The sequence below is a fragment of the Pleurodeles waltl genome, chromosome 7, assembly GCF_031143425.1.
Source record: "Pleurodeles waltl isolate 20211129_DDA chromosome 7, aPleWal1.hap1.20221129, whole genome shotgun sequence".
Classification (NCBI taxonomy): Eukaryota; Metazoa; Chordata; class Amphibia; order Caudata; family Salamandridae; genus Pleurodeles; species Pleurodeles waltl.
Genome location: NC_090446.1, coordinates 1,110,500,062 through 1,110,517,479, shown reverse-complemented (window position 1 = coordinate 1,110,517,479; position 17,418 = coordinate 1,110,500,062). Strand labels below are relative to the sequence as shown.

The window sequence follows — 17,418 nt, the reverse complement described above, 5'->3', positions numbered from 1 at the left end:
ATGCTTCTCTTCTATAATCCCTACTTCTCATCCATCATCCTTCTCATCATCATCCCTACTTCTCATCCATCATACTTCATCCTTACTTGATGTATTTGCAATAGAATAGGTCTCGCATTTGTGAAAATTTTATCTATTGGCGTTGTAAAGGACGATGCCTTTAACTATGTGTTTTGGTTTTGGAGTGTAGTGGATGTATGCCAGGTGCCACGGCAACCTTCCCAGGCCTGTTGCTGCAGGAGAGAACAGGACACAACAAGGCTGCCATCTTGAGAGTGTGTTTGCCTTATTTCTACAGACTCGCTGTGATACCCTAGAGATGCAACCCTTTTTAGTGTGTTTACCTAAATATACTTTATTTATTTTATAACAACAAACAAGCAACAAAGCAGAACCTTCACGGTATTAAACTCCGATAATGAGGGGCTCAAAAGAGTTATGAGCAGAGAAACTGAGAAAGACATATATTTCTGTGTGTTAAAATTTTAAAGGAATTATTCCTCCATATTTGGCAATACAAGCCTAAGACGGCCAGCCAGCCAAACACACATGCGCTTTGAGGGAAGTGCTCTGTGCACTCCTCGTCACCCCCGTGGCCCCACCCCTTTACAAGGAAACAATAATAAACACTGCTTGTTTATCGTATTCTTGTAAAGTTTTTGCAGCTGCCGGCGGGGACATAAATGTGCAAATAGCTTTGCGAATGACTTTTCTTTACCATAACTTAGTAGACAGTTGTCTGTATTGTGGAGATCTGTGGACAGTTTGAAGGTCACGTCTCATCGTACCAAGTTAGCCATTCTTTGGTCGTGAGGATGAGTACTTTTCCACCCATTACCTTTTGTTGTTTTAATATGATGCCCTACGTTCGATGGGTACGGTCAGACCTGGACCCTGTGCTTGCTGTGCCATACGATGTAAGCTGCCACCTCACTGGTAAGGCCAAACGAAACTGAAACTGCGCTGGTCTCTCTGCTCTGCATGGCTGTTTTGGCACTGTCTCCATGAAGGCCCAACACGGCGAGCAACAGTTTTTTTTTTTTTTTTTTAAGGCAAAGAATGGTCCCATGCTACAAAAACTGATCACTGCTGCTCTTGGTCAGCGTTGGCTGTATCCTAGCACCTTATTTTCTAACATTGAGCCATGCTGCACAGCAGCCACGCTAAAGAGAGATTGACAAAGCCAATAGATCTCCCTTAGTTGAGCTTTTTTTTGCATGTTTTTAGCAATGCTTGTTTTGTCCCCCCTCCTTTCCTCTCCTCACTCCACTCCTACCATTATCATCTGTCTCCTCTCCACATATGGAGTTTTGTTCCTCAAATCCTCCTGCTCCTGCCCCCGACTTCAACTTCCCTGCCTATCACCTACTGTCCAGACTGTTTCCCTTCCCTGGATCTCCTGCCAACCTTGCCAGGAGAATAGGATACCATACAGTATACTTCACTGGTATAAATATGACCGATGTTGCAAAAAGAAAACCTGTAAAATAAATGATCTCTCACCTTTTTTCTTGTGTCTTCTGTTTCACGCCCCCCCCCCCCACCCTTCCTCCCTCGCTCACTGGCTCCTTTTCGCCCTTCTGCTGCCTTCTATCACTTGTCTTTGCCCTTGCACAGTATGACTGCGGACTCACGTGAGCTGGAGATTAGATTTTGCTGCCTCTGAGGACACTGCGGACATTGCAGAACACTGAAGTTCATTATTGCTGGACACCGTGTGCCAGAGAGTGTTTGTTTCTGTGCTGCAAATGGTTGTGTTTGCACGCGCATGCTGAAGTGATAGCACGCCCACATGTTTTATGTGGAATGCTGGAGCTGATGAGCGTGTGTGGTGGACGCTCCTAAACTCCATTCGGGGGTAAGGTGGAGGAACAGGAGAGGGTTTCAAAAGCTCACAAGGCTATACGTTCTCCCCTCCGTCATAGAACACGTCCTTGAGTATCTATAGGGCAAACGTGTGCAAGTCTATGCCGCCGTTCCTCTTTAACGTTTAAGGTTTCTGTTTGATCTCAACCATGTACCAGTTCAGGAGCCGCCGCTGGACGCCTTACTTAAGGTAACTGTGGCGTCTAGTGTAGAGCATTGGTCCTGTATCTCTCCCGCCTCTAACGAATACCTACAGTTCCTTTTAGGTCTGAGGTAAACTTTGTACATGATTATAACCAGGGAGAAGGTGTGCAGCAACATTCGACATTACTGGGATGTAAAGATCAGTTCATTTGTAAGTCAGGAAACGCATGACCAAGGAGAAATATAATTAGTAGTGGTGGGCTTGTGGTTTCAAGGCCTCCGCTGGCATTCCAAATGCAGAATTGTCCATTGATTGTAAATGAATACACTTTGATGTACACTGTGCTTCAGAAGTCTGACAACCAACTATGGGCTGCGCCATAGTGCCGTACATTGTCAACCGCATGCCATTTTTAGAAGAAAATATGGAGGCTCCATATTAAGTAGTTATATTTAAAAAATAATAATTTATGAATCACTTTTTTATAGTGCTTCTACAGCACTTGCGTATTAGTGCGTGTTGGACCTGGCCCTTTTTGCAAGGTCATCCCCAACCTTTTTGCCTCCTTCCTCCTATTTTTTCTGACCTGTTTTTGTTGGCTTTAGGATTCTGTGCACTTTACCAGTGCTAAAGTGCATATGCTCTCAATGTAAATTGTATTGGTGATTGGTTTATCCATGATTGGTATATATTAAATTATTTAATGGTAAGTCCCTGGTAAAGTGCACTATGTGTGCCAAGGGCCTGTAACTTGAATACTACTAGTGGGCCTGCAACACCGATTATGCCACCCACATGAGTAGCCCTGTAAACATGGCTCAGACCTGCCACTGCAGTGTCTGTGTGCAGCCTTGCACTACCAATTCGACCTGGCAAATGTACCCACTTGCCAGGCCCAACCCTTCCCTTGTTATACATGTAAGGCATCCCTAAGGTAGGCCTGTGGTAGCCCCATGGACAGGGTCCAGTGTATGTTAAAGATGGGACATGTACTAATGTGTTTTACATGTCCTGACAGTAAAATACTGCCAAATTCATTTTTCACTGTTGAAGGCCTATCTCTCTCATTGGTTAACATGGGGACTGCCTTTAATTATCTTTCAAGTTATTTTTCCCACTGGGAGCACATAAAGATTTGGAGTTTGGGGTCTCTGAGCTCACAATTTGAAAATACACCTTTTGGTAAAGTTGGTTTTTAGATTGTCTGTTTGAAAATGCCACTTTCAGAAAGTGGGCATTTTCTTGCTTAAACCATTCCTTGCCTCTACCTGCTTGTGTATTCGGCGTCTTCGTCAGACTGACAGTTGGACTGTTGTGAATTCCCTCTAGACAGTGACACAAAGGGAGCTGGGGTGTAGTCTGCATATCCTGATGAGTCTCCTGGGTTAAAGTGGGGTGGGAGGAGCTGACACTTAAACCTGAAAGGGCTGTGCCTGTCCTCACACAATGCAGTCTCCAACCCCCTATGTGTGTCTGGGGCCAGGCCTGGGCAAGGCAGGCTCTTGTGAACAACAGAGACTTTCCTTTGAAGTTTGCCTACTTCAAAGGCAGAACTAGGTATAAGTAGTGGACCCAACACCCTCCGACTTTTAGAACACTTCTGGATCAAGAGGAACCTCTGCGAAGGAGAAGAGCTGCAGGAGGAGTACTTCCCCTTTGCTGTGTGTGCTTTCTAGGTTGTTCTACAGTTGCTGCTTCTGCTTTTAAGAGGGCAAAGACTGGACTCTGCTGTGTATCCTGCTTGTGACGTTTCTCGAAATGTTGGAGTAGAGCTTGTCTCCTGTTTCGAGGTCTCAGGGCTATCAAAGACAAGCTTCATCTGCCTACAGCACTGGGAAGTTTGTGTCTTGTGCTGCAACAGAAGAAAAACCACTGCGACCGCGTCAACGACGCTGCTGAATGCACCGTGACCTGACAATGTCACACGGAGCCGTGTCCCACGCTGCACCGCAACACTGGTCTTACCGAAGCCACCATGCGATGCAGTCACAGAGCCGCTGCTTGCACTGTGATCTCTGGGCTGCGCCCCGCACTCTGCATCATCTTGCTCACACTGCAGCCTTGGAATCCCTGATGACGACGCTCCATGCTGACGCTGCTGCCTGCACCGTGGCTTGAGGACACTGCTCGTGAGGTACACAACACACCATCCTGCACCGCAGCCCTGGTCCACTGAGGCCATTGACTCCAATGTCATCAACAGACTCCCCTGTCTGCACCGCGACCCATGAGTGCCGCACGGAGCCTGCCCAGCATTAAACTGCTGCTTTCTGCCTGCCGACTACAGCACTTCAGCAACGACTACACTGATGCCTGCACCGTGACTTGGAGACACCGCACATCACACCGCCCCGCTTCACACCACAGCCCTGCTCTCACCTACACCACATGATGCCGTCACCGAGCCTCTGCCTGCACTTTGACCTGTAGGCACTGCACGTCGCATCGTCCCGCTTCGCACTGCAGCCTCGACGCCATCAACGCCAGCGCTCCTAACTTCACCATCAGCCTGGAGTTCGATCTGCAGTGCGTGTAACTTCAAGGGCCCGATGACCTCCGAAACTGACGCCTGCGACGCTGCACTCCAGAGCTAATTGCGAGGATCACGATGCCCTTCATTTTCAAGGTACTGTTTGCGGGTCTTCCTGATACCATAGCTGGCCCGTGATGCCGTGGCCTGCCTGAACTGTTGGATTTAATGTTCATGATGCCCGGATAGCCCCAGATGGAGCTAAGGACTTCAGGAACTGTATTTTTAAGTTAATTCTTGCAAAATGTATATCTTTATGACTGTATGTTGGATTTTTCTCGTTTTGGTCTTGTTTTACAAAGCTAAATATTGGCTATTTTGTAAAACGTTTGTGTTGTCCTTTTTGTAGTGTTTTCACTGTATTACTGTGTGTTGGGTGCAAATGGTTTACACATTGCTTCTGAGATAAGCCTGACTACTCGTGCCAAGCTACCACGGGGTGAGCAGTGATTATCTGAGCAGGTATCTCCCTTATCCTGACTAGAGTGAGAGTCCCTACTTGGACAGGGTGCAAACCGACTGCCAACTAGAAACCCCATTTCTAACAGTGCGCCTTACAGAGAACATAAATCAGCATCCCACAGGCTAATGAAAATACCAGTTTAGGGACAGATTCAGAAGCATCACAAAACTTAGTCGGGTGTAGAGGTGCCTTATAATGATTGTCACATGCTGTTGATACTTTTTGTTCAGACATTTTCCTTAAAGGCAACACCAAGGTTTCTTACATTTGAGAGTCAAAGGTCGCTTCCTTTGAATGGGGACTGCGCTGATAAGAAACCGACCCTTTCAGGTGCTCGACTGACAGGTTTGGACACAATTTAGATTTTGGAAGCTGTTTTACATCATCCATATGTAGAATCTATAAATGTTTGTTATTTTTTATTAGTTTGAAATACAGTTGAGTATCACCAGATTAAAAAAAAAAAAAGGTACCCGCATAATTTTCAACTATTAGTATGATGCTCACAGTGAGTAACGGAACGCTGTAAAAAAGGGAGCAATTCTCTTGTGGTATTGGTCAGTTATTTGTTAGCTGTTCGTTAGGGATGATCTGAGCCATCTGCGTGCTTGATCTTTGGTGGCATAAGATTGTAATTGACATAACACATTTTGATGATCCACCTACCATGGCACAAGGTGCCAAGATGTCTATAAGAAGCAAGACAGTTATTTTACCCAGTCTACAAAGGTAAGTGCACCACCCCAGATGTGAATGAGTGCCACAGTAGTACAGTACCAAGCAGGACTAGCCCCATGTCCGGTCACATTTGGGTGCCTGGCATTCTTACGTACTGCTCTCTTTCCCTCCTACTTTCATTGACAAAGTCTCTGATTGGGCAAGGGTTGGAAATGCTCTTTCACAGATTGTTGCTTATAAATCTTAAATAATAGTACTTTTTATCTGTGCTTCCTTGTCTCTGCATGCCAGTTTCCACTCCCTACTTGTGCATCACTTAGGGACTAGTTGCGTTTTTTCTATCTACAAACAAGTTCGGGAATTGTGGATTTATGTGTCCCACTTCTCATGTGGGGGATGTTTTTTCTTTCTATTCCTTTTTTCCAGTCTCACCAGTAACTTTCCAACTTCTTTTTTTTTTTCACTTTGACTTTACTCTTATTACTACATTGCATGTGTCCCAAACTATAAAGGTTTCTGCTACTCGTTCTGCATTGCCTATTTTGGAAATCTGTGTGCAGTGAGCTTGGCTGTGAAATGCCCAGCATATAGCACAGCAGGACCATGAATCTATATGTTCATAATGGTAGCACCTTTTGGATTTCTATCTGCCATGGCATTCCAATCCAGAGAGTCTCTCAAAAAGGACACAAGGGCCACACCCCTACTAGGTTTTAAACTTGAGATGGGGTTGGTATAGATGCAGGCGAACAGCCAACTCTGACCCTGCTCTTTCTTGGACTACCTGAGCTGACTTCAGCAAGATTTAACCTGAGCTATCATCCTGATGTCAACATTAGTAGCCAGCTTCCTGCCCCTAAAAATAACATGGGGAGGTAAATTGTTGACAGTGCACAACTGTCTTCTTTCTTCTTGACACAAACTCTTATTGTTTATATAGAGCGCCCCATTCCCAAACTAATACTGGCAAAGACAATAGGTCTCTCATATCCAAGATCTATTGGCTTTGTCAGTGTTTTTTTTTTTTTTTTTTAGCCATGTTGTACAGCTGGATGGCGGCTGTGAAGCATGGCTGAAAGTAAAAATATATTATGATGCGGCTAGGGCTGACCAATCAGAAACATAAAAATGAGAGTGATTGTTGAAGCCAGCCAATTGTAAGTAATGGGCAGGTCGTAAGCCCTTTTAATTTATTTTTTTAAAGCAATAAAATAGTGCATACGCGGTCGCTTGCTAGATATCTCAGTGGAGACTTGAAAAGAATGAGGCCAAAACAGTGCAAGCTTACAGTATGTGATATGGTGCTAATTATTACGTTGGACGATATCAGAACTACCGCAGCGGGTTCTGTTGTACTGACATTTGTATTGCGCTTTCTTAGCCCTTGAAAGACGGGTTATGTGCTCACTGCACCAGTAAAACGCATAAAAGTTCCAAAAGTGTGTGACATTTACGCGGTTTCTCCTTTTCTAAGCAGCACGTCGTGACAAAAATATATTTAAATGACCTCTAAGTATGTCATTCACTTTCGCCATGTTTCCGTCCAGGAGAACACAAACAGGAAATTATTGGAAAACTTCTCATTTAATCGGTTTGCCTGAGTCGGAGAAGCAAGACAGTTGCAGAAAAATAACATCACAAAAGGGGACTTTCACTAACGTGAATGAAAGTCCACGGCAGTGCCGTCTCCACAGCTAATGTGGTGCCACCAGGCAGAGAACGTTCACTGCCACGCGCTGTGCTTTCCTTTGCGTTGGCTGTTGAAAATTAAGTTGGTCATGCAGTCATTTAAAATCTGCGTTTCACCAAAGCTTTGTTAAATGTGTTTAAAACTGCATGCTTTGTCATATTAGGGCCACTGGAATTATGCAGCAGTGGGGGCAAAATTATGCAGCAGGGTTGATTAAATTATGTGGCAAGAAAAGGAAAATGATGCAGGGCAATGCAGCATATTTTGTGATAGTATTACTTCATTTTTTTCTGATTTTTACACTTGTTAAAACTGCCTTACACAGCATCTCATTAGTACTGGTTTAACACCCAAATATAGTAATTAGCAAGAGAAAAGTGACCAGACAACTTTTGTAAAGGGAGTTCCACTGCGCAGCAACACATGTTGCTATGTTTTTAGCAACGCTTGAACCGTTTGAGCAAGAAACAAATCTTTTTTTGTTAAAATCTGCACATTAGGCAGCATAGATTGAATTATGGGGCAAATGAGGCAAATCTATAATTATGTGTTACCGTGTCCGCACAATTGCATAATTCCATTGGGCCTTTGTAATATTCACAGGACAGTACACTAAAACCCACTTTGTTTACTGTTAATGAGCAGAGATGCTATTATGTAGCTCCAGGAGAGACGTGGGGCGCCCACAAAGGGATTGAACTAGATAAATTTTTACTGGCAGCATCCAAACTAACTAAAACCTTTGGAAAGTCACGACACCAATTTTGCAAAGCATTATCTATCCACTTTAGTGGTAACATGCATGACCTGGAACATAACCCCTTCGCTGCCAGGCCTTTTCTCCCTCCTGTGCCAAGCCTTTTTTTGGCTATTTGCGTCAGTTCGCTCTTCGGCCCTCATAACTTTTTGTCCACATAAGCTACCCACGCCAAATTTGCATCCTTTTTTCCAACATCCTAGGGATTCTGGAGGCACCCAGACTTTGTGGGTTCCCCTGAAGGAGATCAAGAAATTAGACAAAATACAGTGAAAATGTTTTTGTTTAAAAAAAAAAAAAAATTGGAAAAAGGGCTGCAGAAGGCAGCTCGTGGTTTTTTCCCTGAAAATGGCACCAACAAAGGGTTTGCGGTGGCAAGATCACCATCTTCCCAGCTTTCAGCAACAGGCAGACTTGACTTGGAAATCCCAATTATTCAATACAATTTTGACATTTTACTGGGACATACCCCATTTTTACTATTTGTTTGTGCTTTCAGTCACCTTCCAGTTAGTGACCAAAATGGGTGAGAAACCAGTGCTGGATCCCAGAAAGCTAAATAACAGCTGAAATATAAAAATATTGAAATTGAGGTGAAAAAACTAGCCATTTTTCTCCACATTTTACTCTGTAATTTTTTCCTGCAATGTCAGATTTTTGAAAGCAATATACCATTACGTCAGCTGGACTCTTCTGGTTGCGGGGCTATATAGGGCATGTAGGTTCATCAAGAACTCTAGGTACCCAGAGCCAATAAATGAGCTGCACCTTGAAATGGGTTTTTATTCTATACCGGGTATACAGCAATTCATTTGCTGAAATATAAAAAGTGAAAAATAGGTATCGAGACAACCTTTGTATTTCCAAAATGGCCACAAGATAAGGTGTTGAGAAGCAGTGGTTATTTGCACATATCTGAATTCCGGGGTGCCCATACTAGCATGTGAATTACAGGGCATTTCTCAAATAGACGTCTTTTTTACACACTGCCTTACATTTGGAAGGAAAAAATGTAGAGAAAGACAAGGGGCAATAACACTTGTTTTGCTATTCTGTGTTCCCCCAAGTCTCCAGATAAAAATGGTACCTCACCTGTGTTGGTAGGCCTAGCGCCCAAGAAAGGAAATGGCCCAAAACACAACGTGGACACATCACATTTTTTCACAGAAAACAGAGGTGTTTTTTGCAAAGTGCCTACCTGTGGATTTTGGCCTCTAGCTCAGCCGGCCACAGGGGGGGCAGAAATGGCCTAAAATAAATTTGCCCCTCCAACCCATTCCCCCCCCCCCCCGCGGGAGCTACCCTTGCCTACGGGGTCGTTCCCCCTGCGTGACATTGGCGCAAAAAAAAAAAGATCCCCGGTGCCTGGTTGTTTCTGCCCCCCTTGGGGGCAGATTGACCTAAAATCGGCCGATTTGCCCCCAAGGGGGGCAGAAATGGTCTAAATACAATTTGCCCCTCAGGGGAGCGACCCTTGCCTAATGGGTCGCTCCCTATCTTAAAAAACAAAAACAAAAGAAAACACAAAAAATAAATTAGCCCTGGCGTCTAGAGGTATCTGCCCCCACTGGGGGGCAGAAATGGCCTAGAAATAAGTGAAACTGCCACGCACTGAGAATGAGAAGCAAGGAAATCGGAGTGGTGATAAAGCCAACCAATGATAAGTAATGGGTGGGCCCTAAACCGTTTTTGAGTTAACAGACGATCTTGCAAGCGACAGGGCACGCTCTGTATCAGAAGAGGCTTAAAAAGGGGGTTCTATCAAAAAAGTAGAAAGGGACAAGTGTGGAAGAATTAAACAAGCATTGTAAAATCCTATCTCGCATTTAGCAGAAAACAAAACTCAAACCTCTGACCATGTAGGCTCTGGAAGGGGTTTCGTGTGCAGCTCATTTAGGGGAAGAAAAAGTCAGGGATGGAGTACAAAGGAATGCAGCCCGATTAAAAATAAGTGGCTTAAAATAATTCAGCGATTCAACCCATCACTTTTTTCTTTTTGACCAACTACTCCACATAAGTTGCACCCCCCAACCCCTGAGAAAAAGATTATCTCTGCAGGAGCGACTTGCATGGCTGGGGCGGAGGGCCGTGGAGGGCGTGGGAAAAAATAATTTTAAAATCATTTTTAAAAAACTTACCTGCTTGGCTCCAGCGCCGCGCTCCTCTCCTGTCGCTGCTGCAGGCACATGCTCCCAGCCTGCTCTGTGCCAATCCTGACGCTGCTCAGAGCAGCACCAGGATTGGGGGGGAGCGCCCAGCCAGGGTGCTCCCAGGCAGACTGGGAGCCTGTGCAGGCTTTCTCCAGCCCAGCAACTGTGTTGCTGGGCTGGAGAGAGCCCTGTGCCCATGTGTGTTTGGACGGCCTGCCAAACATACATGCACTCTGAGGGGAGTGCACAGTGCACTCCACTCAGCTCGTCTCCCCCAATGCCCCGCCCGCCCCTTTTACTTGTAAAGAATAATAAACTGAGTTTATTATCCTTTCCATGTAAAAGGATTTGCAGTGGTTGATGCTGTTGGGGGGTGGAGGAGGGGGGGGGAATTTACGCTACTCTGCCCATACGGAGGAGCCACGCCTGAATCTCTGTCTTAAGCGTAAGAACACAAGAGGAGTCCACACGTCCTATCACCCTGGAGTCCCTTAGCTATCTAATTTTAAGAAATATGTAGATGTAGTAGGTTTTCCTGGATGGCAGCTGAGCCCATCCCCAAGCACACCCAATATTAAATCACACTTAACTGTATTTGGGAAATGGAAAACAAAGGATGTGCATATGTTTCCCTGCCATGCTTCACCATCAGACCGTCTTAGAATACACTGGGGATCTTCCTTTTCTGCTGTCTGTCATTAGTTAAAATAAAAAATAAATGCTCAAGTGTCACAGGCATGCAGAGTTTGCAGTGGATCTCTAAGCATGTTTGTAGTATGACTTAAGTAGTAAGGAGTGCAGTGAGCTGATCTGTGCCACTCCTACCTTTTTTGTGTTGATTTTGTTTCTTCATATTTCCACAGTTTAGTTTAGTTTAATGAATTTATAGAGCGCATGGCTACCCGGAGGCTTCCCAGCGCTAAGGTAGAGGAACCAGACTCCAAAAAAGGTCTATGCTGTAAACAAGAATGTCCTCAATTTCATCCGAAAGGCAGACTCCAATTGTTCCTGACGGAGATCTAGAGGGAGAGAGTTCCAAAGGTACGCAGCTTTAACTAAAAAAGAACTACCTCCCCAAGTTACTTTCTTGAAACAAGGTATGGTCACCAGTGAGGCAGATGAAGATCTAAGTTCCCTCTGAGGGATATAGCGTATGAAACAGTTCCTAAGGAACAGCGGACCTTTGTTCTGGAGGGCTTTGTGTGTCATGAGATAGCCTTAAGGTTGATTTGTTGTTTAATTGGGAGGCAGTGAAGTGAGTCCAATGCTGGTTTTGGCATACATATGTCTGGGTGTATTCATAAGCAGGCGTGTGGCGCCGTTTTGCACGACCTGCAATCTTTTGATTACATAGCTTTGGGAGCTGAGGAAAAAAGAGTTGCCACAATCTTGGCAAGACAGTATCAAAGCTTGGATGATAAGCCTTCTGGCCAGAAAAGGCAGGATATTAAGAATTTAGCCCAAGCTTTTGATCTTTTCCTTGGGTGATGGGAGGTTTTTAAGATCTTCAAGAGCCTGGGAAGGAGACTTGAGAAGAGCTTGGTTTCCAACTATCATTACTTCGGATTTTTCATCGTTCAGTTTGAGTTTAGAGATAGTCATCCATCTGGCGATATCCGCAAGACAGGAAGATAGATTGGATTGAGGAGTGTTGCTGGTGTTGGAAAGAGAGACTACCAGCTGGGTGTCGTCTGAATATGACACCAAGGAGAGACCATGAGGTTCAACGATTTCCGCCAGAGGGAGCATATAGACATTAAAGAGAATGGGACTTAGTGAGCAGCCCTGAGGGACCCCGCAGGTAAGAGAGAATGTCTTGGAAAAAAAGTGTGGTCAAGAACTTGGAAGGTTCTATCTTTCAAAAAGGTGGAGAGCCATCTTAACGTTGTACCTTCAATTCCTAAAGCCGAGTCTCTTTGAAGTAGTATATCATAATCCACCGTGTCAACTGCAGCGATAAGATCTAATAGTATGATGGGCTGCGTGTCCACCTGAATCTAATAGTTTCCGGGTGTCTTCCACAGCTGCTAGCAGAGCTGACTCCGTACTATGTTGTGGTCTGAAACCCATCTGTGAAGGGTGGAGGAGTTTGTGATCTTCACGAAAGCATGTTAGTTGCTTATTGACATGTTTTTCAATTATTTTTGACACAATAGGGAGAAGAGCAATCGGTTTATAGTTGCATAAGAGAGATGAATCATGTTTCAGGGGCTGGGGCACAAGGCCAGAGGTTAGAGTCTGGTTCAGAATTTATTTTAAGGTGAGTGAGATTATGTTTGAGGCTGAACCATGTAATGTAAGTGCTAACACACCAAGAGGGGTACCCAAAGCACGCAAGGCTAGAACTCAACAGTGGCATCTAATGAGCACAAAAAGGCCCCCAGCATGAGAGTTGTTGTCTAGATCAGGAGCAGAAAACAGCAACGAAGTAGACTATTGACTCCCTGAATAAAGACCTTTATCCTTGCCAAGACAACCCTGCACCAGCAGTCCTCATTGACCTGCTTGTCACAGAGATGCTTTTCCAGGGACTAAGGGAGCACTTCTCAGCATGGAGGGAGGAAGTTAAAACAGACATTTCAACCCTTGTACAAAAAAGGAAGCAGATCGGGGACAGGTTCATGACACTGGTGGAGTCTGGACATTTCTGCGAGGAGGAGATGGAGGCCTTATGGTGATAATATAATATAATACACTGTTCCAAAATTTTGGAACAGTGTATTATATTATATTATCAGTTTGACTGGAGGGTGTACACTGGACCACAAAATCCTCCGATCCCTTCTCTTTATTTGAAGATGGAGGCCTTATGACAGAAGGTGCTTACCCTTAAGGGTCGAACAGAGTATTTGCCTGTATACATGACAGAGAATGAGAATCGTTTTAGAAGACAGATTATCTGAATCAAAGGAGTACCATGTTCTGTAGAAGAGAATGATATGGAGTATATTGTGAAGCGACTATTGCTATTTAAGGACATACGCCTGCGCTTGGAAGAAAAGGGTATCATACTAGTTGTACACATCGAGTTGGCTTAAGATTCACAAGGACAAGCCAGACCCCTTACATCCTCACTTGCCTCCATTATTATCGGCAGAAAGAAATAAACCATTTTGCAGCCCATCGGAAACATTGAGCAGATTACATTTGAGGGTAATAAAATGCCATTAGATCAAGGTCTCCAAGCTATCACGTTGCAAAAACGCTGTGCATTCCGAGCAGTCACAGAATTTCTATCTAGTAATTAAATGAAATGCAAACGGGGTCACCCCTTCGGGATTATTTTTAAATGAGAAAGAACTCTGTTCAAATTCCGTGGAGTTCGCCCCTATTTTTACTTTCACAGGAATGTTAATGTACCACCTCCTGGTGACTCCTCCCAATTTGATGCAGCCTTACCAGAGTTGTTGGCAGAGTGCAGTCTTGTGCAGTCTCCAGAAAGCCAACTTTACTAGGAGACCTGAAGATACACTTGGAGCACACTGAGAATGTTTCAGTAAAAGGGACTCATTGATTATCTTGAAGGTCTACAATTTCGTCAAATTGTAAACTCCCCCCAAACACAACAGAGAGCATCTTCTAGATCCAGTGTTCATCAACTTTTATGAACTAATGACAGGAGACCCAACAGTTATTTTATGGTCTCCTCATTACTTAGTTCCTTTTTACTGGCAATCCTGGAAACATCAGTAAAGAAGCCTTCTATCCAAAAGGTCAGGCGGCTTTCGTCGAACCTCAATGATAGGGAGTGTTAAGATGCACTCTCCAAGTCATTACCGACTCAAGGGGGAGATATAGGAGAAAGATATAGCAGATTTGAACAAAAGTTATCTAATTCTTTACAGCCAAGAGTCCCCTGTAAAACCACCAAATCCAATATGGCAAAGGACTGTCGCATAGGTTTTCATTATCCTAATGAGGCTATTGGATTTGGATGGCAGAATGACCTGAAATGTGGGGTGTGAAGTACAATTCCACACCATGTGAGACAAACAGAGGCAGATTATAGTTCAATTAGGATTTATTGAAGTAACTGCTTCTTAGATAAAATGGCATGTATTGCAATAAATAGGATGATAAGACACACTAAAACCAAAAAGGTGACAAAGAGTGTGAAACACAAAAACAGTCCTACCATACTGTCTCTAAGAGTGATAAATATATTTGCTACCTAAGCTATGTTAGAGCACAGCATAATAAACCCAATCTGCCCTACAGGTTTCCCCCGTGGGAAGACATCATCCCCTGTACCTGAGCAAGGAAGCCTGTAGTCTAGAGAGACACCGTCCCCATAGAGGCCACGGATTCAGTAGTCTAAGCAAGCAGATGTAGTGAAGACAATCAGCATGCAGTTGTGGTCATCTGGCTGGAATTTCCCTCTGACTTGTACAGAACAAAGAAGTGTTTTTATAATAAAACAGTTGATACTCTAACAAAGGGTCCCAGCGTAAGGATACGCGTGTTTCTGTAAAAGTTGGAGATGCAGCATACCACTTTTACCAGCAACCCTATCTGACTGCAGCCTTGAGGAAAGCACAAAGTGTAATGCTAGGAACTTGATGCTTTCCTAAGCAAAGCAACAAATAGAGAAAATAAAACAACACCGCAAATGTGGCTATTGCTAGAAAAATTAAGCAATGCTGAATATATTGTAACTGAGCTAAAGTGCACAACAGAACACCTAGTTTGCTAAAATAATGTTTCTAAAATATGGCTAAATAGCTATACAACAGGACAGAGCTCCCTGGTACACGCCAGAGCTGACATTGTTAAAGAGGGAAGCAAAGAAGAGGGAGAGCGAGTGGAGGAGAGATTACAATGGTAAAAGCAAAATAGCTACAATATAGCTTTATAAAATTATAAGAAAGCGATAAAGAAAGCAAGAATTGCTCATTTTGAGGTAAAGCTAGAGAAGGCCCGAATGCCTCTAAGGAAGTATTTAAAAAAGTCAATGAATTGATGAACCTCCCTTTCTGCTCCCCAATTGACAGTGGAACGGTGTGACTGGTTTGCCACCTTTTTTTTAACTAATAAATTAAGTAAAATATTGTCAGCTCCCATCATCAGCTCCACAGAAAGGTATGGCCCCAGTGAAGCCTCATCTGCGTTCCATTTGATGATCCTTGAAGAGGTGGAAGTTATAGTAAAATCTATCAAATCAGTATTTCCCTCTTGATCCTGCCCCTGCTGATGTTTGAGTGGCGAGAAGATTTGCTCCAACCGTTCTCATGGAAATCCATAATCATTCGATGATAACCTGCTGTATTCCTCATATTTGGAAACTTGAGATAATAAAGCCCACAGTGAACTCTATCTTGGCAAAGAGCTATAGACCTATTCCCTTGCTCCCATTTGTAAGCAAGGTTATAGAAAAGCATGTAAATAAACACCTGTCTAGCTTCTTAGAAAGTCATGGTATTCTGCACCCTACTCAGACTGATTTTAGAATGGGCAGCGACACGGAGACAGCGTTTCTGGCTGCAGCAGAGGAAATCTGCGCTATTTTAGATCGCTCAGCAGCTATGATAATGCTGGATCCTAGTGCTGCCTTCGTCATGGTGTCACACCCACTCCTCATTTAGAGAATGCAGGAAGTAAGAATTTCAGGGGACGTGATTAGGTGGCTGAAAACCATTTTAGGGGGACAGAAGCTTCCAGGTCTATGAAGACTGATGTTACTCTTCCATCCACCCTCTCCATTATGGGGCCTCACAGGATTCATCTCTGAGCCCCACACTTTTTTAATTTCTGTGTCCAGCCATTAGCAGAGATTGTACAACCTCATGACATAGCCAGGTGACACTCAAATTGTTATGGTTTTGACCCCAGAGACTAGTTTCACAACTGAATTCTTGCCTCAGCAAGGTCACGGAATGAATGTCTAGGAGCTGTCTCAAATTCAGTGGCAACAAAAGTGATGTTCTGGTGATTGGGAACAAAAAATCCAGATGGTCGCAACTGGGATGACCTAAACAATTGGGGGAATCACCCAACCCGGCTCCAGCAGTCAAGAGATTAGGGTTTTGGATCGATGAGAAACTAACCATGGAAACTCAATCCAAAAAACTTGCGGCCTCCTGTTTTGGGATCCTTAGAGCCCTTAAAAGGTTGCTACATTTGCTGCTGCTCCCTACTGGAAGAATTGTGGTGCAGGGACTAAAACTCTTGCCTGGACTATGGAAACGCCCTTTATTTAGGGAGCCCAAAATACGTGACAGGTTGCCTCCAAGTAGTCCAGAATGCAGCAGCTAAAATCCTCTCCAAAATACCAAAGCACCAATCCGCTCGACAAGCCCTAAGAGCCCTTCATTGGCTCCCAGTGGGGAAAAAAAGGATTTATTTCAAAGCCATGTGTATTGCTCACCAGACCATCCAGGAGAACGGTCCGACTATCATCCAGAACCTACTGACCTTCTGTGTCCCAGGAAGGCCCCTTCGGTCAAGCACCCAGGGGCTTCTGCCAGTGCCCAATGTTAAAAGAGCAGGAAGCAGGGGACTGTCCTTCGCATTTTTGGCCCACATGCTATAGAACTGTATTCCCGCCTCCATCTGAAATCAGCAATCTGAACCTCTTTTTAGAAAAATTCTTAGAAACCCACCCTTCATCCTTTAAAGAAACTCTTGTAAAACTAGGTAAGCCTGGGGCAATCCTAGATTTAAACCCTACTGGGAGCTGCCGAGGCACCGGAACTCTTGCACTGCGGTAGTACCGTCCCAAGCTCGCACCTTGTGGGCATGGCAAGCTGAACAGCACTGATGTTATGTTTTACTGCCCGCTATGTAGATTCCCAGCTCATGTAATTCTTGCGGTGCACAATAAACTTCCATAAATGCTTAGATGGTGTAGGGTAAAAATGTTCACAATACTTTTTGTGTCGCTAAGCAAGTGATATTGGTGCCCTGGGATCGAGCAGGGCTCCCAAACTTAGGTAGTGGGTCCACGTGCTTGGGAAATCAAAGACATCCGTAACTCAGGAACGAAGGTCGAAAGATTTTTAAAAAAACAAACTAGTTGGCCCTTGCCTAACGCGTTTAAAGAAATCACTTGCCCTAATTATCTTAAAGAGCAAAGATTTCTGCCTCAAAAGATGGCTGATACTGACAGCCACCTGCAATGTAGGAATTGGCTGGCCCGATAG

The 17,418-nt window shown here is 44.2% G+C and overlaps 1 protein-coding gene across 7 annotated transcripts in view; it reads left to right on the top strand.

The window, feature by feature from the left end:
• The window catches only part of EPN3 (epsin 3), a 176,924-nt gene that overhangs the window by 86,302 nt on the left and 73,204 nt on the right, over positions 1 to 17,418 (top strand). The window lies entirely within an intron of this gene.